We start from the raw sequence: 19,899 nt of genomic DNA on the forward strand, positions 1-19,899 counted from the left end.
AGGAATACTTCAGAGAATTTAATTTCGTGTCCAGACACTCTCAAATATTTCAGCGGGTTACTGAGTAATTCACCAAATTATACAGTGTTTGTAAGTCGATACTGACGCCTCAACCAAGAATAAGGTCAATAGTCAGAGTTTTCCCGGAGAAATTACTGTGAGGCTGGGACCACACGAGCGCACAAAATGCGTCCGTTGTAACGAACATCGTGACATCCGTTGTAGGAATAAACAAGAGAGGCGAATGCTACGCTTTCTTCTGGCTCCATTGCAGACAAAAAAACTACGCACTGTATTCTGCAACTGTGTGGTGTCCTCAGCAACGTCCGTCATAAGTACGTTCGTTGCAACGGACGTACTTATTACGCTCGTGTGGCCCCAGCCTAAGGGCGCCCATACACGTACGAGGCTGGCTCGCAAGTCTGACTCGGCTCGGGTTCCAATGAGCCAAATTCGTCTGTGTGTGGGTCGCCACGCTCATGCGTGTGTGGTGAAATTAATCCGAGCCCGGCTCCTCGCCGTGTATGGGCCGCCTTAAGCTGAACGCAATGCAACTGAGCGACAGGACAATAGGTAATGGCTTCCGGTCACTACTGAGGTACATTCCATGGGTTTACTTAGTCAATTCAGGCGAATGGCGGTGTTAGGTCTGAATGAATTGAGTCACATTTAGTTGCCCCTTACTTTCTTCTTCATGACTGTTATTATACTATCATATATGTTTAAGAACTATATAATCTTAACATTCGGAGCAGAAATTACATTGTCTGTATAGCGACCGGCTACGGATTGGGTGGTCTAGGTGTCGGAGATCGAGTCCCAGTAGGAGCAAGATTTTTCTGCTCTCCACGTTGTTCATTCCGGCTCTGGGGCCCACCCAGCCTCCTGTCCACTCTTTCCCAGGGGTAAAGTGACCGGAGTGTCAAGCTGACCACTTACCTTCAACTAGTGCCGAGGTCAAGAATACGTGGATCTATGCATGCACTCCGCCATACGTCTTCATGAAGTAATGCTTAATTAATAAAGACAGGAACAAATTTACTTTTTTTTTTTACTTTATATTTTCAAAATGTAGTTGCGTTACAAAATAATACAATTACCATTGTGATAAACCACAAAAGCTATCAATTTGGATGGTAGTTATTATTAAAATAGCGTATCTAATTAAGAACTATAAGCTCTACATTTAGTCACTTCGCAGAATAATAGAATTACCGCTATGGTAAACCACGAAAATTATCTGATTTGAAACTGATATTATGATAACATATCTAATTAAAAACTGGATAACCTCAATATTTAGTCTCTTCATACAGTAATAGAATTGCCGGTATGGAAAACCACTTAATATGTCGGGATGTTGTTGTGGCTCAGGTTTCAAGTGGGTGCCTAAGGAAAGAGGTTCTGGAGAGGCAAGCCCTTTCTATGAATGTGATAATATTTAGAAGAAAGTCGTCTTCTGGGATCTGGTGCCGTGTATTCTTGGTTTTCACCGAGGTTTTGGAGGAACGTATTGCCTCCATCTTCAGGGCAGGTGAATTGCATTGCATTGCAGCTACTGCTCTCTGTATTTTCAACACAATTCACCTGCCCTGAAGATGGAGGCGATACGTTCCTCCGAAACCTCGGTGAAAACCAAGAATACACGCCACCAGATCCCAGAAGACGACTTTCTTCATAGTCATCGCCGTGAAAACCTCAAAACTTACATACGTGATAATATTTAGTTGCAAACTTCTGTTCCTCTCAAAACTTCTATTGTTTCCCACATATTATGCAGCTGTAATGTTTGCTTGAACAGTCTGCCAAGAAGTAACTTACAAGTAGAGCAATGAAATGTCACTTCTCAAGAAGAAAATTAAGTCGCACCCAGCAGCGGCGGGAACAGCACTGGCGTGGAATTATTCAATTTGCATTACATTTTCAATCCTAGGCATCATTACCGGAGCATAAAATGCCTCAGTATTAGTCTTCATGTCGGTTTCGTAAGAGTTTCCACCAGACAAGTTTGGTAGGATAGCAATCCAGCAAAGACCAAAAATTTCCTGAGTGAAATTACATTTCGGTCACGGGTAGCGTAGTTGGTTAAGGCACTATGCTGCTACAAGCCGGTAGGTCGCTGGTTCGAATACCGTTGAGGTCATTGAATTTTTCAATTGATACATTCTTTCCAGCTGCACTATGGCCCTGGTGTCGACTCGGCGTCTAACAGAAATGAGTACCAGGAATCTTCCGGGGGGTAAACGGCGGCCGGCACGCAAGGCTGACAACCCCAACGCCTCTTACAGGGGTAGCTTTACTTACATTCTTTTTTTACCGGACATCGGAACACTGAGCTTGCTGTGTAAGATTTGAGGCTTTCACGGCGGTGACTATGAAGAAAGCAGTCTGCTTTTACCGGTTCTCACGGTCTCTTCGCTTGCGGATTTCTTATATTTTTCCTTCTACCCTGAAGATGGAGGCAATACGTTCCTCCGAAACGTCGGTTTACACCACATATACACGGTGCCAAATCCCAGAAGACTGCTTTCTTCACTGAGCTTGCTGCTTGTAAACAGGAACTTTACTAGCTGTTCTGTCGGTACTTACATTTCTGCTTTTAACAGGCGAAAGAACTGCCGTGCCATAGCTCAAGCGGTTAGTCGCCGGCTTCCCACCGCTACGGCCTGGGTTCGAGCCCGGTTCAGGTCATGTGGGATTTGTGGTGGCCAAAGGGACATTGGGACAGGTTTTCTCCGAGTACTTCGGTTTCACCTGCCAATTCGCATTCCACCGATTGCTCCACAATCACCGTCGTCTATCGTCAGGGGCTGGTAAAGTAGGCTAAAGAGTGGCCGTGGTCCCAAATGGACTGAGTCTCTCACCGTGAGAAAAATTAAGAAAGAAAAAACAGGCGTTAGACAAATATACGCTTTCAGTGTATGTGTATGGCAGACACTGTAAGTAACTTCATGGAGCAGCGGCCTCCGTAGTCTAGGGATAACATTCCCACCTCGCGACTCAAGGTACGCGGGTTCAAACCCGGCGGAGGTCGTGGAATTTTTAAGGGCGGAAAAATTCAGGGAACAAGTCCTCCGGGAGGGACTTTAAGCCGTGGGTTCCGTGTCGTAAAAGAACCTCATGTCTCAAGGGGACCTCTGAGCCAAATTCAGGACATTTCCCGCCCAACAGTAGTCTCTAACGCCTCTGATGGATGGGGGAAGCATCGAGATACCGCTGAGCCAGTAGAGGCCGAACTCACTGGCTGAGTCGGGACTGATGGCACGCACCAGTGCCGGTAGGGTATAGAGACTGGTAGAATATCACAGGGAGACGCACAGTGGACCAATACTGGTCTAAGTGCATGGGGAAACCCACCCTCTCCAATAACAACAGCAACTTCATGGAGCAGAGCCCTTCTTGAGAAGGGAACCGGAAGGTTCATTACCCTCAGTTGGTCCATATCCTGAGTCAGATCAATCCAGTCCGTACCACTTCATCTTATCAATAGTATCCACCCACCTACATCTTGGGCTACTTAGTGGTCTCTTTCCTTCTTGCTTTCCCACCAATATCCTATATGCATTCCTATGGCAGATATTAGACAAGGACTATTGAATGTCAAGGTGTCAGTTCTTCTGTTTGCGATGGAGCTCAGCGCTGCGGATAACCTCCACGTGGTCAGTGAGGACTTTCCACGTCATCTTGACAAGACAAGTGATGCGTTTGCATTAAACATTATCCTGAGTGACTGTGCTGTGCAGGGTGCCTAATTACATTCCAACAATGCTGTCAATGTGCAAGACATATGATGATGGGCGTGATTGACAGTATTGTGCAAGAAATTGTGGTGTAGATATATATTAATATACAGTGTATTGGAACAGTTAAACAGTTGACCAGTTCAGAATCCCGTGTGGAGGCGGGGTCGGATACCTCCACCGTAGCCCTGCGAGTCGTAGGAGACGACGAAAATGGAATCCAATATCTTGGGGTATAACTGGGCCACCCCGTTAATGGGGGATATAAATACGGGGACCTGGCCCTCCAGGTTCGTGGAGTCTCGAGTCTGAGACAGTAAAGTATGGTCATGAGTCTCACGGGACAAGGACCTGAGAAAGACTGCGCTGGCGAGGACCAGCAGCAGTTGTAAAAGGCAGACCCATCCTCTCGTTAGAGAGGATGTTACATAAGGACTATGGTCCCAAGTGTTCAGTTGAATAAATTACTGGTCTTGAGTCTCAAGGAGTTGTCGCCAAAACGAAATGATTGGCGGTAAACCGCCCATAGTAAAGTAACTCTGACGCTGAGCGGCCTCCGTAGTCTAGAGGTAACGTTCCCACCTCATGACTCGTAGTACGCTGGTTCAAACCCGGCGGAGGTCTTGGAATTTTTAAGGACGGAAAAATTCAGGGAACAAGTCCTCCGGGAGGGACTTTAAGCCGTGGGTCCCGTGTCGTAGCTTTACGGCACGTAAAAGAACCTCATATCTCCACAGGAGGTCACTGAGCTAAATTCAAGGACATTTCCCGCCCAACAGTAGTCTCTAACGCCTCTGATAGATGGGGAAGCATTACAGATACCGCCAAGCCAGTAGAGGCCGAACTCGCTGGCTCGGTCGGGACTGATGGTACGCACCAATATCGGTAGGGTATAGAGACTGATAGAATATCATAGAGGGAAGCGCAATGGACCAATACTGGTCTCAGTGCATGGGGAAACCCACCCTCTCAACTAACTAACTAACTAACTAAATCTGACGCTGACTCTGTGATTACGAGACAGTCTTCAGACGGCAGTTTGAAGAATAAGAGATCGGTGTGAAATCACCGGGATGTTTGAGTCTGTTGAAAGTTACAGCCGTGAGAAGTGAGAAGCTGGTAACTGAAACTGGGAACAGTTCGGAAACCCAGAGGAAAGGGAACGTCCACTGTTAGAAGCCGCTACCAAGCAACGGTTAGTGAAGACTCAGAAGACTATGTATGCTGTAGTTACGTTGATCTTTTGAGTTTGTATCTCAGTGAGATTGTCGTAGTTATTTATGGTTACGAGTTGTGTTCGATGAATCCGATGGCCAATCGAAACCCCATCTGTTGTCACACAATCACGTGACGGTATCTTACATACGTCCTGGCTGACACTACAGGAGAACAGTACATTTATTACAGTCTTTCCAAGAGGTTCAGGTTTGGCTTAACAGTCGTGTTCGTTTGTGTGTCAGTTCTTTTCCACGCGTGTGAGAAGGATAGTCTAGTTTATATTCTGTGCGCTCTTGTATTAATGGAGACGGTGTTTGTAAACAGTGTTGGATCAGAAAGTAGGACGTAGAAAACTGATAACTATTTTTTTTAATTCGCTTAGTGGGGGGGTGGAGTCCAACTGGGTCCACTCGGCACGGCGGCCACTGATTGGCCTATTGTAGCCTGCCCCGTGTGATTATGATGATGGAGAATTTGGTGGAATGAAGATTGGCAGGGGAAACCGAAGTACCCAGAGAAAACCGCCCCAGCGCCACTTTCTCCACCACAAATCTCACTTGACCAGATTCGGGATCGAACACGGTCCGCCGCGGTGGGAAGCCAGCGACTAACCGCTTGAGCTGTGGCGCGGCCAACTGAAAACTAAATACATTTTGTGATTTTGAAACAAATGTTTCTTCGGCCAGCGCTGATATAATGCAGAACCTGACATTCACTTTCATATCTTTAGCTAAGAGCAGTCTGTGTGATACAAGCTCCTTATAGAGGGTAAATATTCCCCTAAATATGACACTCCTTCATCGATATCTCCATAAGTATGTACGTATTTGGTAAATATTCAAAATGCTGCGACATGTTTTATTGTTTGCTCATTTGTGTTTGTGTTTATAAGTAGATTATGTTACGCAGTTCGTTGTAAGGGATCCGTATATGCTAAAAGAACACAGATTTGAATAAGCATCAACATAGCATGACTTAAGAAATTTAAGGTAGGAAATATGATTAGTGAATGATGAATTGAAAAAGTGTGGAAGGAAGCCGTCGTCGCCTAATTTAAAGCATAATTTCTCCCGAATTCTCTGAAATTAGCACATCGGTTGTTGTTGTGAGTAATGGTATCATGAAGGGTTTAATGGGTAGAACATATAGTTCGAAGGTGGAAAGAAATCCGTGCGTTATATTGGTACGGGAAAACGTTTGGAAGATGCATATTTGAATGATATAGAAGGAGATGGGTTGTAATATTAATTTGGATTTTAGGCAGATATTAGTAGATTATGAGGTAGGCGGATGGAAATGATTCGGGGTGTCTCTAATGATGCGGTGCTTTGTTATTTGTGGTGCCGGAGTTCCGGGGGCTGCCATAAGCAGTTGGTGACGACACGGTCCAGTGAGGGAAAACTTTGCTGAATATCAGCCAGTGTGATTTTGTGACCGAAACAAATTTCATCAGTAAATTTTCTAGACGACTCATTGTGAATCATTTTGTTTTATCTTGATCAAATCACGTATGAGCTCTTAGGGCAGCCGCAAACCAACTGCGTCAAGATAAGCATCGAGACATGAGACAAAAGACGCAGTCTTGCTTCATGCATGATTCGTCAGCATGATGCTGACGTCATGACTCAGACCGGTGTCCGGCGGTTTTCATAATCTCATTCGTTTCAACTGTGCCCCTTTCTTTGCGTCACGTCGCAGACATCGTGTCTTGACTGTTACAAATAACTTGACGAATGCCGATGTGCGGCCTACCTTAAACACAACCCTTTTTCAAAAAAGGTGATACAAATTATTTTTGAATTTATAATCTCTAATGGATTTTGTTAGAATACGTATTTGACGTCGTCATTACTATTACCTTGCATTAGGTTATGCTTCTCTTGTTCAATACCATTTTCCCCTGTAATCTTTAATGTTCAGCCATTTTACGACCACTTTCACTTCAATAAACTTGAAGGTAAAAGGGAGGTAAACCTTACAAGGAATGAAACATTTTTTTTGGGATTCTAGGATCAAATAATCTGGAGGTATAAAATGCCATGAAACGCGCTAAGAACAGGTAGCGGGCCACTCCGTGTCAACATAATACACTGGTATTGCTACTCCGTACAGGGAACTAGTTTACTGAAAAGAGGATTTGTCCGCTCAAGCACATCAAGCAACTGAGGCAGAAACACAGCAAAGCGGCGACTGAATTTCATCTCGTGTTCACATTTTATTCCGTCACAGGGAGTCAGCCTTTGAAGACTATTTCAAAATGACAGACATCCACAGGCTAAAATTGTTGTTTTCGTATAGGTTTCTATCGCAATACGTCTTGGTAAGAAAAAGTTGTGGTGCTTTGTTTCGACCTACTCCAGTGCCGCGGTACACTGATGACGTTCTGCAAGATGCTTTGTTCTGGGCGAAATTGACATCTTCTGCTTCAGATAATGTCTCTGTTGTTCTGTGTGACGTATCCATAGGCTCACGAATATAGGCGAGGGCGAGGAATCATGTTTGAGGGCTAAGTTCGGGCTCAAGGGCCAGGGTTCCATTTCCAGCAGGGTGTTTTGTCTCTCGGCCACTGACCCAGAAATAACAGTCTACTCACATGCATAATGTCACCGATAGACAAGGACTATCGGACGACCGGACATTATTTGTCAAGTGTCCTCTGTCTGCAGGCGCCTGTTGGCGGCCGTCCTTGTCAATCATGTATGATGTGAACATACTTTCTGAAAATATTTTGTCGGTCCGCTGATGGTCCGCTCCCTGTTTGTGACGTAATGCAATGTAAATAGATCAGTATATGGGGCCCACTCAGTCTGCTACCCATTACAGTATTTACACCAGTCAACAACGTTTTTTCTAACATTAAAAACGCCATTTAAATTAGCATAATTATGGTATTAATGGCTGGAGAAAACTTGAGGAGCTTCATAACTGGTACTCTTCTCCAAGTATAATTAGAATGATCAAGTCAAAGATGATGAGACGGGCAAGGCATGTAACACGAATAGGGGAGACGAGGAATGCATATAGGATATTGGTGAGGAAGCCAGAAGGAAAGAGACCACTGGGAAGACCAAGACGTGGGTGGGTGGACAGTACTAAAATGCGTCTTAGAGAGATAGGATGGGATAGATTGATCTGGCTCGGGATAGGGACCAGTGGAGGACTCTTGTGAATGAGGCAATGAGCCTTCGGGTTCCATAAAATGATGGGGAGTTCTTGAGTAGCTTCAGAATTGGCAGCTTCTCAAGAAGGGCTTAGCTCCATGAGTGAGTGAATTATGGTGTGCTGATTCGAGGTCTGAACACAGAAATTTTTATGTCACGTCGCAGGTCTGTGTACTGAATTTCGGGTCAAATAAATAGGTTTTAACTTTGTATTTTTCTTAGTATTCCCAAACGACCATGATGTGAAAATAAATGGTTTATTAGTGAATGGAAGTTTATTCTTATTTTAAAAATTGTCATCATTTTAAACTGTGCGAAGAATGTCACGTGATTAATATATCTCGCATACAAAAAATAGGATGACTAGATAAACTGTGCATATTAACAAGTTTTTACTGCCACTCCTGTGATAAGTGTACTCGACTTGCGTCTTCTTCTTGCATGTTATCGAATACAAGTGAAATTTTGTAGCCATGTGTTCTTATAGATTATAGAAAAAACCATTTACTTGTAAATGTTTTGGTAAGCTGTGTGGAAAGTCAATTACTGAATTACAGATAGTGCATTCGTATTTTTATATGTGTATACAGTTTGTGTTGCCTACTTTCCTTATTTTGAAAAAATAATAGAATGAGACTTATGAGCTCACCTTCTTGTCTGCGTGTCTGTGCTTCGCCCCATTTCTTCGTTTGCTGTGCGGTCCGTGTTTTATCGAAAGGAGGTAGGCGCTTAGTTATTCCTTGAACTTCTATAAATACAGAGTGGACCTAATCAATGCAACGTAACAAGACTGCATTTGAAAAAGTCTAGGTTATTCTAATACTTGGGGCACGCGGTAGCGTTGTTGGTTGAGGCACTATGCTACAAGCTGGAAGGTCACGGGTTCGAGTTCCGATGAGGTGGATTTTTTCAATTGACCTAATCCTTCCAGCCGCACTATAGCCCTGGGGTCGACTCAGCCTCTAACAGAAATGAGTACCATGTATCTTCCTAGGGGATAAAGGGCAGCCGGTGCATAAGGCTGGCAACCTTACCGCCATCTGTGAGCCGATTGTCTAGAGAAAATGTGGGAACCTGGACGTCTCACAACCCGATGGGCCTTCAAGACATGTTACAGGGATAGCTTTACTTTTACCATTCTAATGCTTAAGAAAGCAAGGAAGAGAAATGAAAATCCTCTCCCATGTTTCACAACTTACGTCATAGTTCTCCTGTACGAGTATTTCTCTTCACACAGTAGCTGAAATTTTTAATACCAGTTAGCAATCAATCCGTTCCCCTCTTGTTAATATTGCCCCTATTCTGGAAGCAGAGTATGCACAACTGCGTAACATCCTATGCATCATGCATCAATAAATTTCCTACTTTATTGCTCGGAGGGGAGAACCTTTCCTTTTTAAAAATAGGTTCCTGTGTAAGATCTAGCTGCTGAAATCATATTTCCTTCAATTCAATAAATTTCGTGTGTGCTGGGTGTTGGTGGTGTTAGCTATAGGCGCCAGGCCAATCTTAACATCGGCCAACCGTGAAAAATATTAGCTGACTCCTAGCTAGTTACCTACCCTCTCTCTAGGCTACTTTTCCTAGAATTCAAGAGAAAAACCTGCGAGTGCCACAAGATCGTCATAAAATACAAGGCCACACATAAAGTAGAGTAAACCCCGAATATAGAGACTCGACATAAGAAAGCCTTTACGGCAGTAGTAGTATTTTACGAAGGCGTGACTTACGCAGATCTGGGTTGAATTCTCGTAGCTGGTTCGTGACCTGCTTGAGGCGCTCTGCCAACTGCTGGTTAGTGAAGGAGTCTTGTATAAATGTTAATTTTGAAAACACATATGTATTTAAAAATAATGCAACAGAATTGCGCCAAGCAAGTTCTCGAGACTTTAAATTTGTGTGTCTTTATTTTCATGCTATGCATTCGAATTTCGGAACGGATACGGACTATGCTTGATATTTTCTGTAGTGTTTCTCAGACACTCAAGCATAGATAGTAGACACTGACCACATCCTTACATATCCCTACCTAAAAAACAAAAAACAAACTCCGTGGCTTTATTCCGCAAGCGAACTATACCGACTGAGCGACCGCCGCTTGTCTGCGAAGTTAGTGCCAACTTTAGCGGATAGAGGGCGTCGCGTGGTCAGCGCAACGAATCCCCACGGCTTTTAATTTAGGTTTTCTAGACCGGAGCCGCTACTTTTCCATTCGATCCCTACCTAAACCCGTTCTTAAATAGCTCATCGTATTGCACGCTACACAGTAAAATCTCTGCAGTTGAGGTTAGTCCTTAAATAATGATAAAGACAATAAATTAATACAGAGTGAAAAGATAAGCTTTTACAGTATTCATATCTTCCCTACGCCCAAATAGAATTATGTTAAAAATTTTAAAGAAATGTTATTAATTATGATATAAATCGTATCTTCAAGAAGTTACTTGCGATATTTTTATTTGATGTAATTTGGTCGGTCATAGTATTTACAAACCTACGATTACAATAACGAAGCTGTTATATTGTGGAACTGGTATGCTTTAATCAATCACTGTAAATGTTGAGTATTGCGGGAGACATCTGTTAGCTTCTTGAAAAAAGAAACGAGTCTCTCTTTAAGTGTTATTACGTGTATGTTCCGGTTAATTCTGGAAGCAGCAATTAATATTAAGTCTTCTTTGTAGACTGAAGAGGAATCAACAGATTAAGTTCCTGTAATCATATGTCTGCTCCGTGGAAAGCTACGGAACCCCGCACGTGCTGTTCACACGGTAAGGAGAATCTTTATTTCCAAGTAGTGACACGAAACAAGGCAGAAGTACATTGCCAAGTACTGAAAGAATGAAAGACCTTACGAGGGCTCAGGCGGTTTGAGCTCACTCTGCGTTTTGACTGTATGGGATTTGGGGTGGACGAAGTGGCAGTGGGGTTGATTTTCTCCAACACTTCCTTTTCCCCTGCCATTTATAATTTTACCAATATTTCATGTTCGTCTTAGTAAAGGCTGTTACAACGTGCTCATTTGAGGCCCCAGTACAAGCTCAGACTCACCCCACTCCTGCATCTAAAAAGAACGATGTGAGGGAAGGAGTGTTACATGTATTGATACGTTGATGTACGAAAGAGAAAACTCGGTGAATTTAGTCCGCAAGCGAACTATACCGACCGAGCGACCGCCGCTTCTCGGCGAAGTTTAGTGCCAAACTTTGCGGATAGAGGTTGTCGCGTGGTCAATGCAACGAATCACAACAGCCGTCAATTTCGGTTTTCTAGACCGGAGCCGGTATTTCCTTGATATAGTCTCTCAATTAGCATCACGACCCCGTGGACCCCGTTCCAGACCCACTATTTCTCAGAAAAGATCTGGTAACGCCGGGAATCGAACCCGGACCTCTGGATCTGTAGCCAGGAACGCTGACCACTAGACCACAGAGGCGGTCATTGATGTACGAAAGCCTTTTTTAAAAAAAATAGGTAATGAAACCTATGTGTTCTTAATAATATGATTAATTTTCTTGTGTGCATCTCTTGTTATGATATTATTCAAATATCGATTATTTTAACGCTTCCTTTCCTATTTTGAGTAAAATGTGGACCTCAGTGGTTTTATAGTTGCCTATAATTGAAGTTTTCTTAATCATAACAGCTTATTCTTCAGAATTCTGTTGTTTTCTGAAATTCTACACGAGTCACATTGTCACATTTATGTGTAACGAAGCCGACATTTCAGAGGATTTATAACTGATAAGTTTGTTCTTGAAAGAGAATATATTTCTGCGTCTCATATACTGAAACCTTCACCAGAAAAATTGCCGTTTGAAAGTGGAGAACACCGAAACCTCAACATGAGCGTATTTCAAGGTAAAGAAGCGTAGTTCACAAGTATTATGCAGCTATCATTTAACGGATATGAGGAATGGATGTGTTTTCAGGTAAACATCAGTATGTGAACTGGCCTTCCATTTTCTTCATCACTCTTTTTTACGATCTTCATCTCTCCTTTTCTTTTATCGACAGCAAGTTCTCTTGAAACACGAAGAAACTGAATTTCTATTGGTCCACTTTCTGTCAGACCGCAACTGATCCATTTTACCACCGTTGTTGCTACCTTCCCCACCCTCAAACCCTTCCAACCCTTTCTCGTTATGTTAGAGAACATACCATTGACCACAGAGAGTAGCGGGCACTGTTGCACTGCAGAATAAAATGGGAAAGAAGATAAATGCTCATTGGCGACTGACTTATTGCTCATCTTATTCACATACTTTCTTATTATTGTATTTATTGCTAGTGGGGTGGAACTAAGTCCCTTGTACTGCGGCCACTCCTGGCCTGTTGTACCAGCCCCAGATGATAGGTGAGGGTGATTGTGGAGCAATTGGTGGAATGAAGATTGGCACGGGAAGCCGAAGTACTCGGAGAAAATCTGCCCCAGTGCCACTTTATCCACCACAAATCCCACTTGACCAGACCGGGGATCGAACCCGGGCCGCCGCGGTGGGAAGCCAGCGACTAAACGCTTGAGCTATGGCGCCGCCTTACTCTATATCTTTCTACCATTTGAATGTGTCATCAGTTTGTAAGCTCCTGAGACTGAAGTTTATCGGGTGTCATAATGTGGAGGATTAACTTTATACAAAACTCTTATGGGCATTCGTTCATTTGGCAATTCGTCGTGTAGAGCCCATTTGCAATGAAAACACTGACACAAAAGCTTGTGTGTGTGTGTGTGTATCTCTTAAGGCGCGTCCACAGTGCTCGTGCTCGTGTGTCTCGCTACGCTCGCGAGTAATGTGGACGATATGACAAGTCACGAGACAAGCAAATTTAAAATTTTTAATTTAAAAACAGTAGCCAATAACTTAAAATACGACTACAGCCTATACACACTACGAGCAAATATACGGATCCTCACGCGCCGAAGCCTGGAGACCAACTGAAGTAGTAGTGTGGACGAAAATTTACGAGCACAAGTAAAAGCCAGACGAGTCTCCCGATGATCATAAGCCTGGCGAGCACAAGCACGAGGACGAGTAATGTGGACGCGCCTTTACAAAGGGAGGTGAAGTAGGTAGTAGGTTCAATAAAAGATCAGAATGCAGTTATACAAAAGCTGATTTGTAATCCCTTGAAAACTTGGCACAAATTATAACAGGCGCTTATGATTGTTTGATGGAACAACCGATATTAGGCATACAGATGATGGCTTGAGAATACACGGACTTCTGTTGTGTGATACACAACTAGTACTTTTCTCTTGATTTTTACGTAATTGTATAAACTATTTCCGGTGAAGAAATTGGTTTTAAAACCTGCTGACGACCTTGTGGCTACTTAAAGGTGAGGCTTTGCCATAGCTCAGGCGACTCTTCCCACCGTTGATGCCCTGGTTCGAGGCCAGGTCAAATTATGTGGGATTTGTGGTGGACAGTTTTATTGGCAGGTTTTCTCCGAGTACATACGTTTCCCCTGCCAATTCTCATTCCACCGACTGCTCCACACTCATCCATCATCCGGGGCTCGTACAATGGGCCACGTACCAAACGAACTCAGCCTCACCCGACCCCATGAAACTAAAAATAGAAAAAAACTGCTTACTGATGATGTAACTAAAAGAGGCGTATAGCGCCACGTTAGATGGACAGAAGGTCGTGAATGTTGGGTTTGCAAATTTCTGCAGAGTTCAGTCATGGACTATTTGAAAGTGCAGTCCCGTTGTTCACCCGGATAAACCAAGATAGGCCGCGGCCAGTGCGTTGTGAAGACCACTGTCTTCTGTCATATGACGCTGCAAATTCGGGTAGGTTGTTAGTAGCGTTTCGGGGGAACATACTGATTCCGTCTTCATTCCAGTCATATAGGTAGAAATATGACCAGACCGGGTACATCTCCGGTTCACGTGTCCCGTGTTACAGCTGCAAAATTTCTAAATCTAATGTAAACAAGATTAGACCCCAGGGCCATAGTGCGACTGGAAGAATTAGGTCAATTTAAAAGTTCACCTCATTGGGACTCGAGCCCTCGACCTACCGGCTTAGAGCATAATGCTTCAACCAACTACGCTACCGTGTACCCCCAACTATAAAATTAAGGCAACCTATTTCAAAACGCGATTCTGAACTTTAGCTTCCAGTTTCTGAGAACAAGCAGCCTACCATTTCAGTAGTGAAGTTGGTGAAACACCTGTAGTATCGGTTTTGTATAAATCCAACGCTGTCTGCATCGCGTTATTCGTCAGTATAAAGCTGGCGAGGGGCTGCTTCAGCCTCTGATGTTTCCAACGGCTTCTAATTCAGAAATGGCACCATATCTCTGCGTTCCTGCCACCACCCTTACTGTGCCTAGTGTCGTGGTCAGCAAATAGGAATATCGACAGCTCTGCCCGCAGGATGTCTGCGTCTTCCCTCTTCTTTTTTTCTTTTTTTATTTATTTGAGTTTCTGTTTTTGTATTCACCCCACTTTACAGCATTCCTTCCAGGAGTGGAGCACTTGAACGCTCATTATACTGCAACTGAAATTCAGAACGCTTACAGGTCGTACTACGTACCTTAATCTCATCGAAACATCTGGTTTCCAAGAGTTTTAAATTAATTTTGTGCGTAGTATAAAAAAGAGGCAGCTACATCTGTGATATATCGTGAGGTCCATCGGGGTTGACATCGTGACCTCATTTACTAGTACTATATGTAACTTCCATTTCTTCCTCAGTCAACATCATATTGGCATTTGTATTATGGTTTTCGGATACGTACCCCTTACTAAACTAGACGCTTTCATAACCCAGAAGAGCACAACATATGTTTTCACAGCCTTAAAAATGAAAAATTTGATATATGTTTGCGTTCATCGTTCAGCCCTTCATAACTGTTTCTGCACAATATGTATAATTTCATTTTTTAGTAAAATATAAAATATTTATTTACACAGAAATGTACCTACAAATATGCAGTTTTTGGCGTATTATGTACGGTACAAGATACATAAGGGGAACGCGGTAGCTTAGTTGGTTGAGACATTATGCTGCAAGCCGGAAAGTCGCTGGTTCAATTCCCGGTGAGATAATTGGAGTTTTCAATTAATCTAATCCTTCCAGCCGCACTGTGACCTTGGGGTCGACTCAGCCTCTAACAGGAATGAGTACCAGGAATATTCTTGGGGGTAAAGGGCGGCCACCGCGTAAGGCTGACAAACTTACCGTCATATGTGAGCCAATTGTCTAGAAAATGTGGGAACCTCGAACTCTCACAGCCCTATGAGCCTTGACGGCCTGTTACAGGGACAGCTCCTTACAAGATATGTAAGCAAATTACTTTTGCGGGAATGTGACATTATTTATAGAATAAGGATTTAATTATAAAATTCGCATTTTGATGCGATATTTGCACTCACTTTCCAACTGTTGGATAAATGTGGTGATGGCGTGGTTTCGGAGATCCTTTCGCTCTCAGAATTCGGCGCTAGATGTCGCCTTCAGGTTGCTCTGCTCTTTTCTTTCGGGGAAGAATTCCTGATATTCGTTAGATCTGCAAATTTTAATTTAATATTCTTCCAATTTTAAAATTTCCATCATTATATTAAAATTGAACGTGATGACTTTGTATTTTCTGTCTATACCTGAGCATTAACTGTGGATAAATATTTGTTTTCACAGCTGAGAGGAGCAGCGTTCTTCTTCTAATAATTAGATTTGTAAGCAAGCAAATATTGACTGTAAGTTTTCATGTGAAGTTCTCTAGCCTTTCTCTGTTACTAAGTAAGTTGCCAGGTAATGGTCTGACATAAAGGAAACGATTACTTTCTTTCACAGAAAACAGATGAACAAGAGAATGATTCATTTTTCAGTCTAAAAATTATTTTGTTTCTGGTGTGAGTAAAGAATTGCTCGTTCGTAAGGTGTATGAAAGATAGAGCACATCCTGTTTAGCGTCTTACTGTATCTCCTGTGTGCTGCCTTCGTCAAACCGTACGCGTGGGACCACTGCAAATATTATACTGCCGTATCTCGTTTTACTTAAGGAGACTACAGCGTGTGATTTTAACACGAATTAAAACAGGGTAGCAGTTTTTAACACAGTTTTAGTAAAATATCTATAACATAAAAACACCTGAAGATGGCCGTTTGAGGCCGAAACATGTAGTGTTAATTTGTAGAATGTGAAAGTGTTGCAATTTTGACGGAAGATAAACAATGGACGTTAATTTGAACAATTGTAACGGGATGCTGAAATATAGAATCATACTGCCGTAACTTTGTAAACTATGTGATATCCGAGAAAATTTGTAGACCAATTAAATTAAATTAAAATTCCGGACATTATTTTTACGATTATTCACTTTTGGTGGCTCACTTACTTACTTACTTACTTACTAACTTCTTACTTACTCATGGAGCTGAGCCCTTCTTGAGGAGCCGCCAATTCTGCAGCTACTCAAGAATTTTCCAGCATTTTATGGAACCCGAAGGTTCATTACCGTGTTCACAAGAGCCCTCCACTGGTCCCTATTCTGAGGCAGATCTATCCAATCCATACCATCCCATCCTATCTCTCTAAGATCTATTCTAGTACTGTCCATCCACCTACACCTTGATCTTCCCTGTGGTCTCTTTCCTTCTGGCTTTCCCACCAATATCCTACACGCATTCCTCGTCTCCCCCATTCGTGGTACATGACCTGCCCACATCCTCCTCCTTGACTTGATCATTCTAATTATACTTGGAGAAGAGTACAAGTTATGAAGCTCCTCATTATGCAGTTTTCTCCAACCTCCTGTCACTTCATCTCTCTTCGGTCCAAATATTCTCCTCAACACCCTGTTCTCAAACCTATTTTGGTGGCTTCCCATTGAAATCATAATATTGGCCAACTTCTGACACATGCAGAAGCAATGGAAGGAGTAGAAACCCATTCTTCCTCTATTCGGAGACTGGTTAATTTGGTACTTTCATTGGCCTCAAAATCTCGTTTCGAGTCCTCCTTGATTTACCTCGGTTATTTCGCCATGTGAACTTAATATTCCACGGTGCCATCGGCTGCCTGTTCTACTCGTTCTACTTAGCTGCTTTTTCATCTCTTGTTAAATGTAAGAGCTATCCGTCACTGACCACTACTTCCTCTCTAAATCAGCAAACTTCTTTTTCTGTTTGCATGCAGCAGAGTTTCTCCTTTGTATCACTTAAAATTTAATTTTGTCTCTGATGTAACATGTGCTGCATTTTAGCACTAGCTAAGCAATATTTTTTCCAATTTTATATATACGCACATTTATCAATATTTGCAAATTTTCGAATTGACCTTGTAAATATCTGCCTATTATTTGTCAAGTACCTTTCATCCCATGAGTTTATTAGGTATTCTAAGCAATAAACTAAGTAACTAATTACATGAGGCTGAGTCCTTGACGAAACAATAAGTGTTCAGGTACTCAAGAAGTTCTTAGTTTTTTATGGAACCCAAATTCTTATTATTACTGTGTTCACAAGAATCCGTTAATGGTCCTTATCCGAATCAAATGCATCTCTTCCACAACCTTCAACCCTGTTGCATTAAGATCTGTGTTAATATTATTGTCCAATCTACGTATGGGGTTTCCAAGTGTTTACTGCCGAAATTTTGCATGCACTTCTCTCCCATTCGTGCTACATATCCCGCCGCCTGCATCTCCTTGGTTTGATCATCCTAATAGTATCTTGCATGTATCCTATTTAAGGCATATTTAAACGCGCCTTACGTTTGTTATTAATGGGATGAAAATCTAATATCAAGGAGACAAGAAATATACTTGTGCAATATATGACCGTTCTTGCATATTACAGACACACACACATGAACAGATATTAATATCTCAATACGGAGGGAGATACTGGCGATATTAGAATCATAAATATTTGAGAATCCGTTTTGAACGGAAGAACAGCGCAGGGTGTTACGAAAGAAGCTGGCTTCAGCAGTATTGCATTGCCAGCAGCCCCTCGGCAGAGTGCGGAGGGTCAGAGGGAGATTTATGTGAAGTCAGTTCCAAGTCGATGGTGATGTAGTTGTAGTTGTTTGCCCCTGTTTATGGGCGAGAGGTTCCCGTGTGTCTCCGTTTACCACCTGACTGATATCGGCAGTGTAGTGGTCACCTTCACTACGTTTTCTCAAGAACGTAGGCATTGATTTAACGCTCTCCTTTCAACTTGCGTATAAGCTGTGTGAAATTCCTTCAGGCACTTTTAATTTGACTGTGAAGGGGTTTGTATCGGTGATATTTGTGTTAAATTTGTCTGATTTGACCAATGCATCCTGTTGCACACTATTAATTAATTAACAAATGTCTCTGATGTTCCGTCTCACATGCAACACCTTTTAAAATTGCATGTAACACAGAATATCAGAGCTATAATTAATTAATAACATACTATTTGACTAAACTAAAAAGCTAAACTCTGTGGCCTCTAGTCCGCAAGCGAACTATACCGACCGAGCGAACGCCGCTTGTCGGGACCTCTGGATCTGTAGGCGGGAACTCTGACCACTAAACCACAGAGGCATTTGTTGTAAAATTAATTTAGTCATACATTTATGTGTTTCTACGTATATACAAGGTATAGAACAATTTCAGGACTTAACCTACTTCTTCATTGTAAGAATACAAACATTCGTCTCCATGTCTGATCTTGAGTAATTACATCTCATTTGCTTGTGTGCCCCTTACCAGGTTTTATTCTCAAAACCCGTTTCACTTCTCTACACAACCGTAGACTTAGAGCGCTGAGTTATGAAACTGTTTTATTTTTATTGTTAATATACATTTTTTGCTATTTAGCGTCATGTGCAATTTGCACAAAAGTCGCCGTCTCAAGACATCGGACGACAAGAGAATTTAAATTTGTTTGTTACAAGGTCGAAAACTCCACACTGATGTCTCTCACTGCACTTTCAGTTTCTTCAGTTCATTTATTTACAGTTTTCGTGTTACTGTTATTTTATATATTAGCCTAAACACTCTTTGCATCATGGACTAATTTTTAGCTTACTTTCCTAAGTTATATAATATAAAATTAGGTGTTTCCAATCACCTTGCTGTCTATGTGTCTGTGTATCCCCCCTGTCAACTTCTGAATGCCTTAACCAGTCTTTATTAAACTTGATGTCTACATCATGACACGTATGTCCATCTCAGCGGCGTACGTCATAAGTTCTTCCCATCAGTCTGCGTCTGTATGCGTGTCCCCCAATCGTTATCAGTCAATAGCTCGTTAAACACGTTCCGGCGGCAACGAAGAATTGTTGGAGATGTTTTCTATGCGGTTCATATTGTATCAGAAGAAGATATATGATTAGTTCTTCCCAGAATGCATTGTTCTATGTGGTAACTCAGTCGTTGTCAAGCACGAGGATTTCATTAAAATGTAATTATTTCTGAGATTAGTGAAGTTGCTCGAGTGTGGAAGATCTGGCAGTTTTCGGGAAAGAGAACCGCGAACAATCGGGTGTTATAATCAACACCCGCATTTACATTTGTGATCCATACACCACTGGGTGTTAACGTTGGCTGTTCTCCGCAGAGATCCTTACTTACTACGTCAGAAAGCTCAATCAGTTTGAGTGAGTCGGATAGAGTGTCATTATGAAGGTAGTGTTGTCCACGGGGAGGCATGTAAGTTCCCTTTGAGGTTGAGCTGCAAAGTTTCTCTCTGTCAAGGCATGTTTTATCAGCACAGAGAGCCGACGGTTCACCGCGAGACTCCATATAACGTAACGTAAGATCATACTCCTCTACCTTGATTTAGATCGGC

This window comes from Cryptotermes secundus, unplaced genomic scaffold (genome assembly GCF_002891405.2).
Source record: "Cryptotermes secundus unplaced genomic scaffold, Csec_1.0 scaffold1184, whole genome shotgun sequence".
Lineage (NCBI taxonomy): Eukaryota > Metazoa > Arthropoda > Insecta > Blattodea > Kalotermitidae > Cryptotermes > Cryptotermes secundus.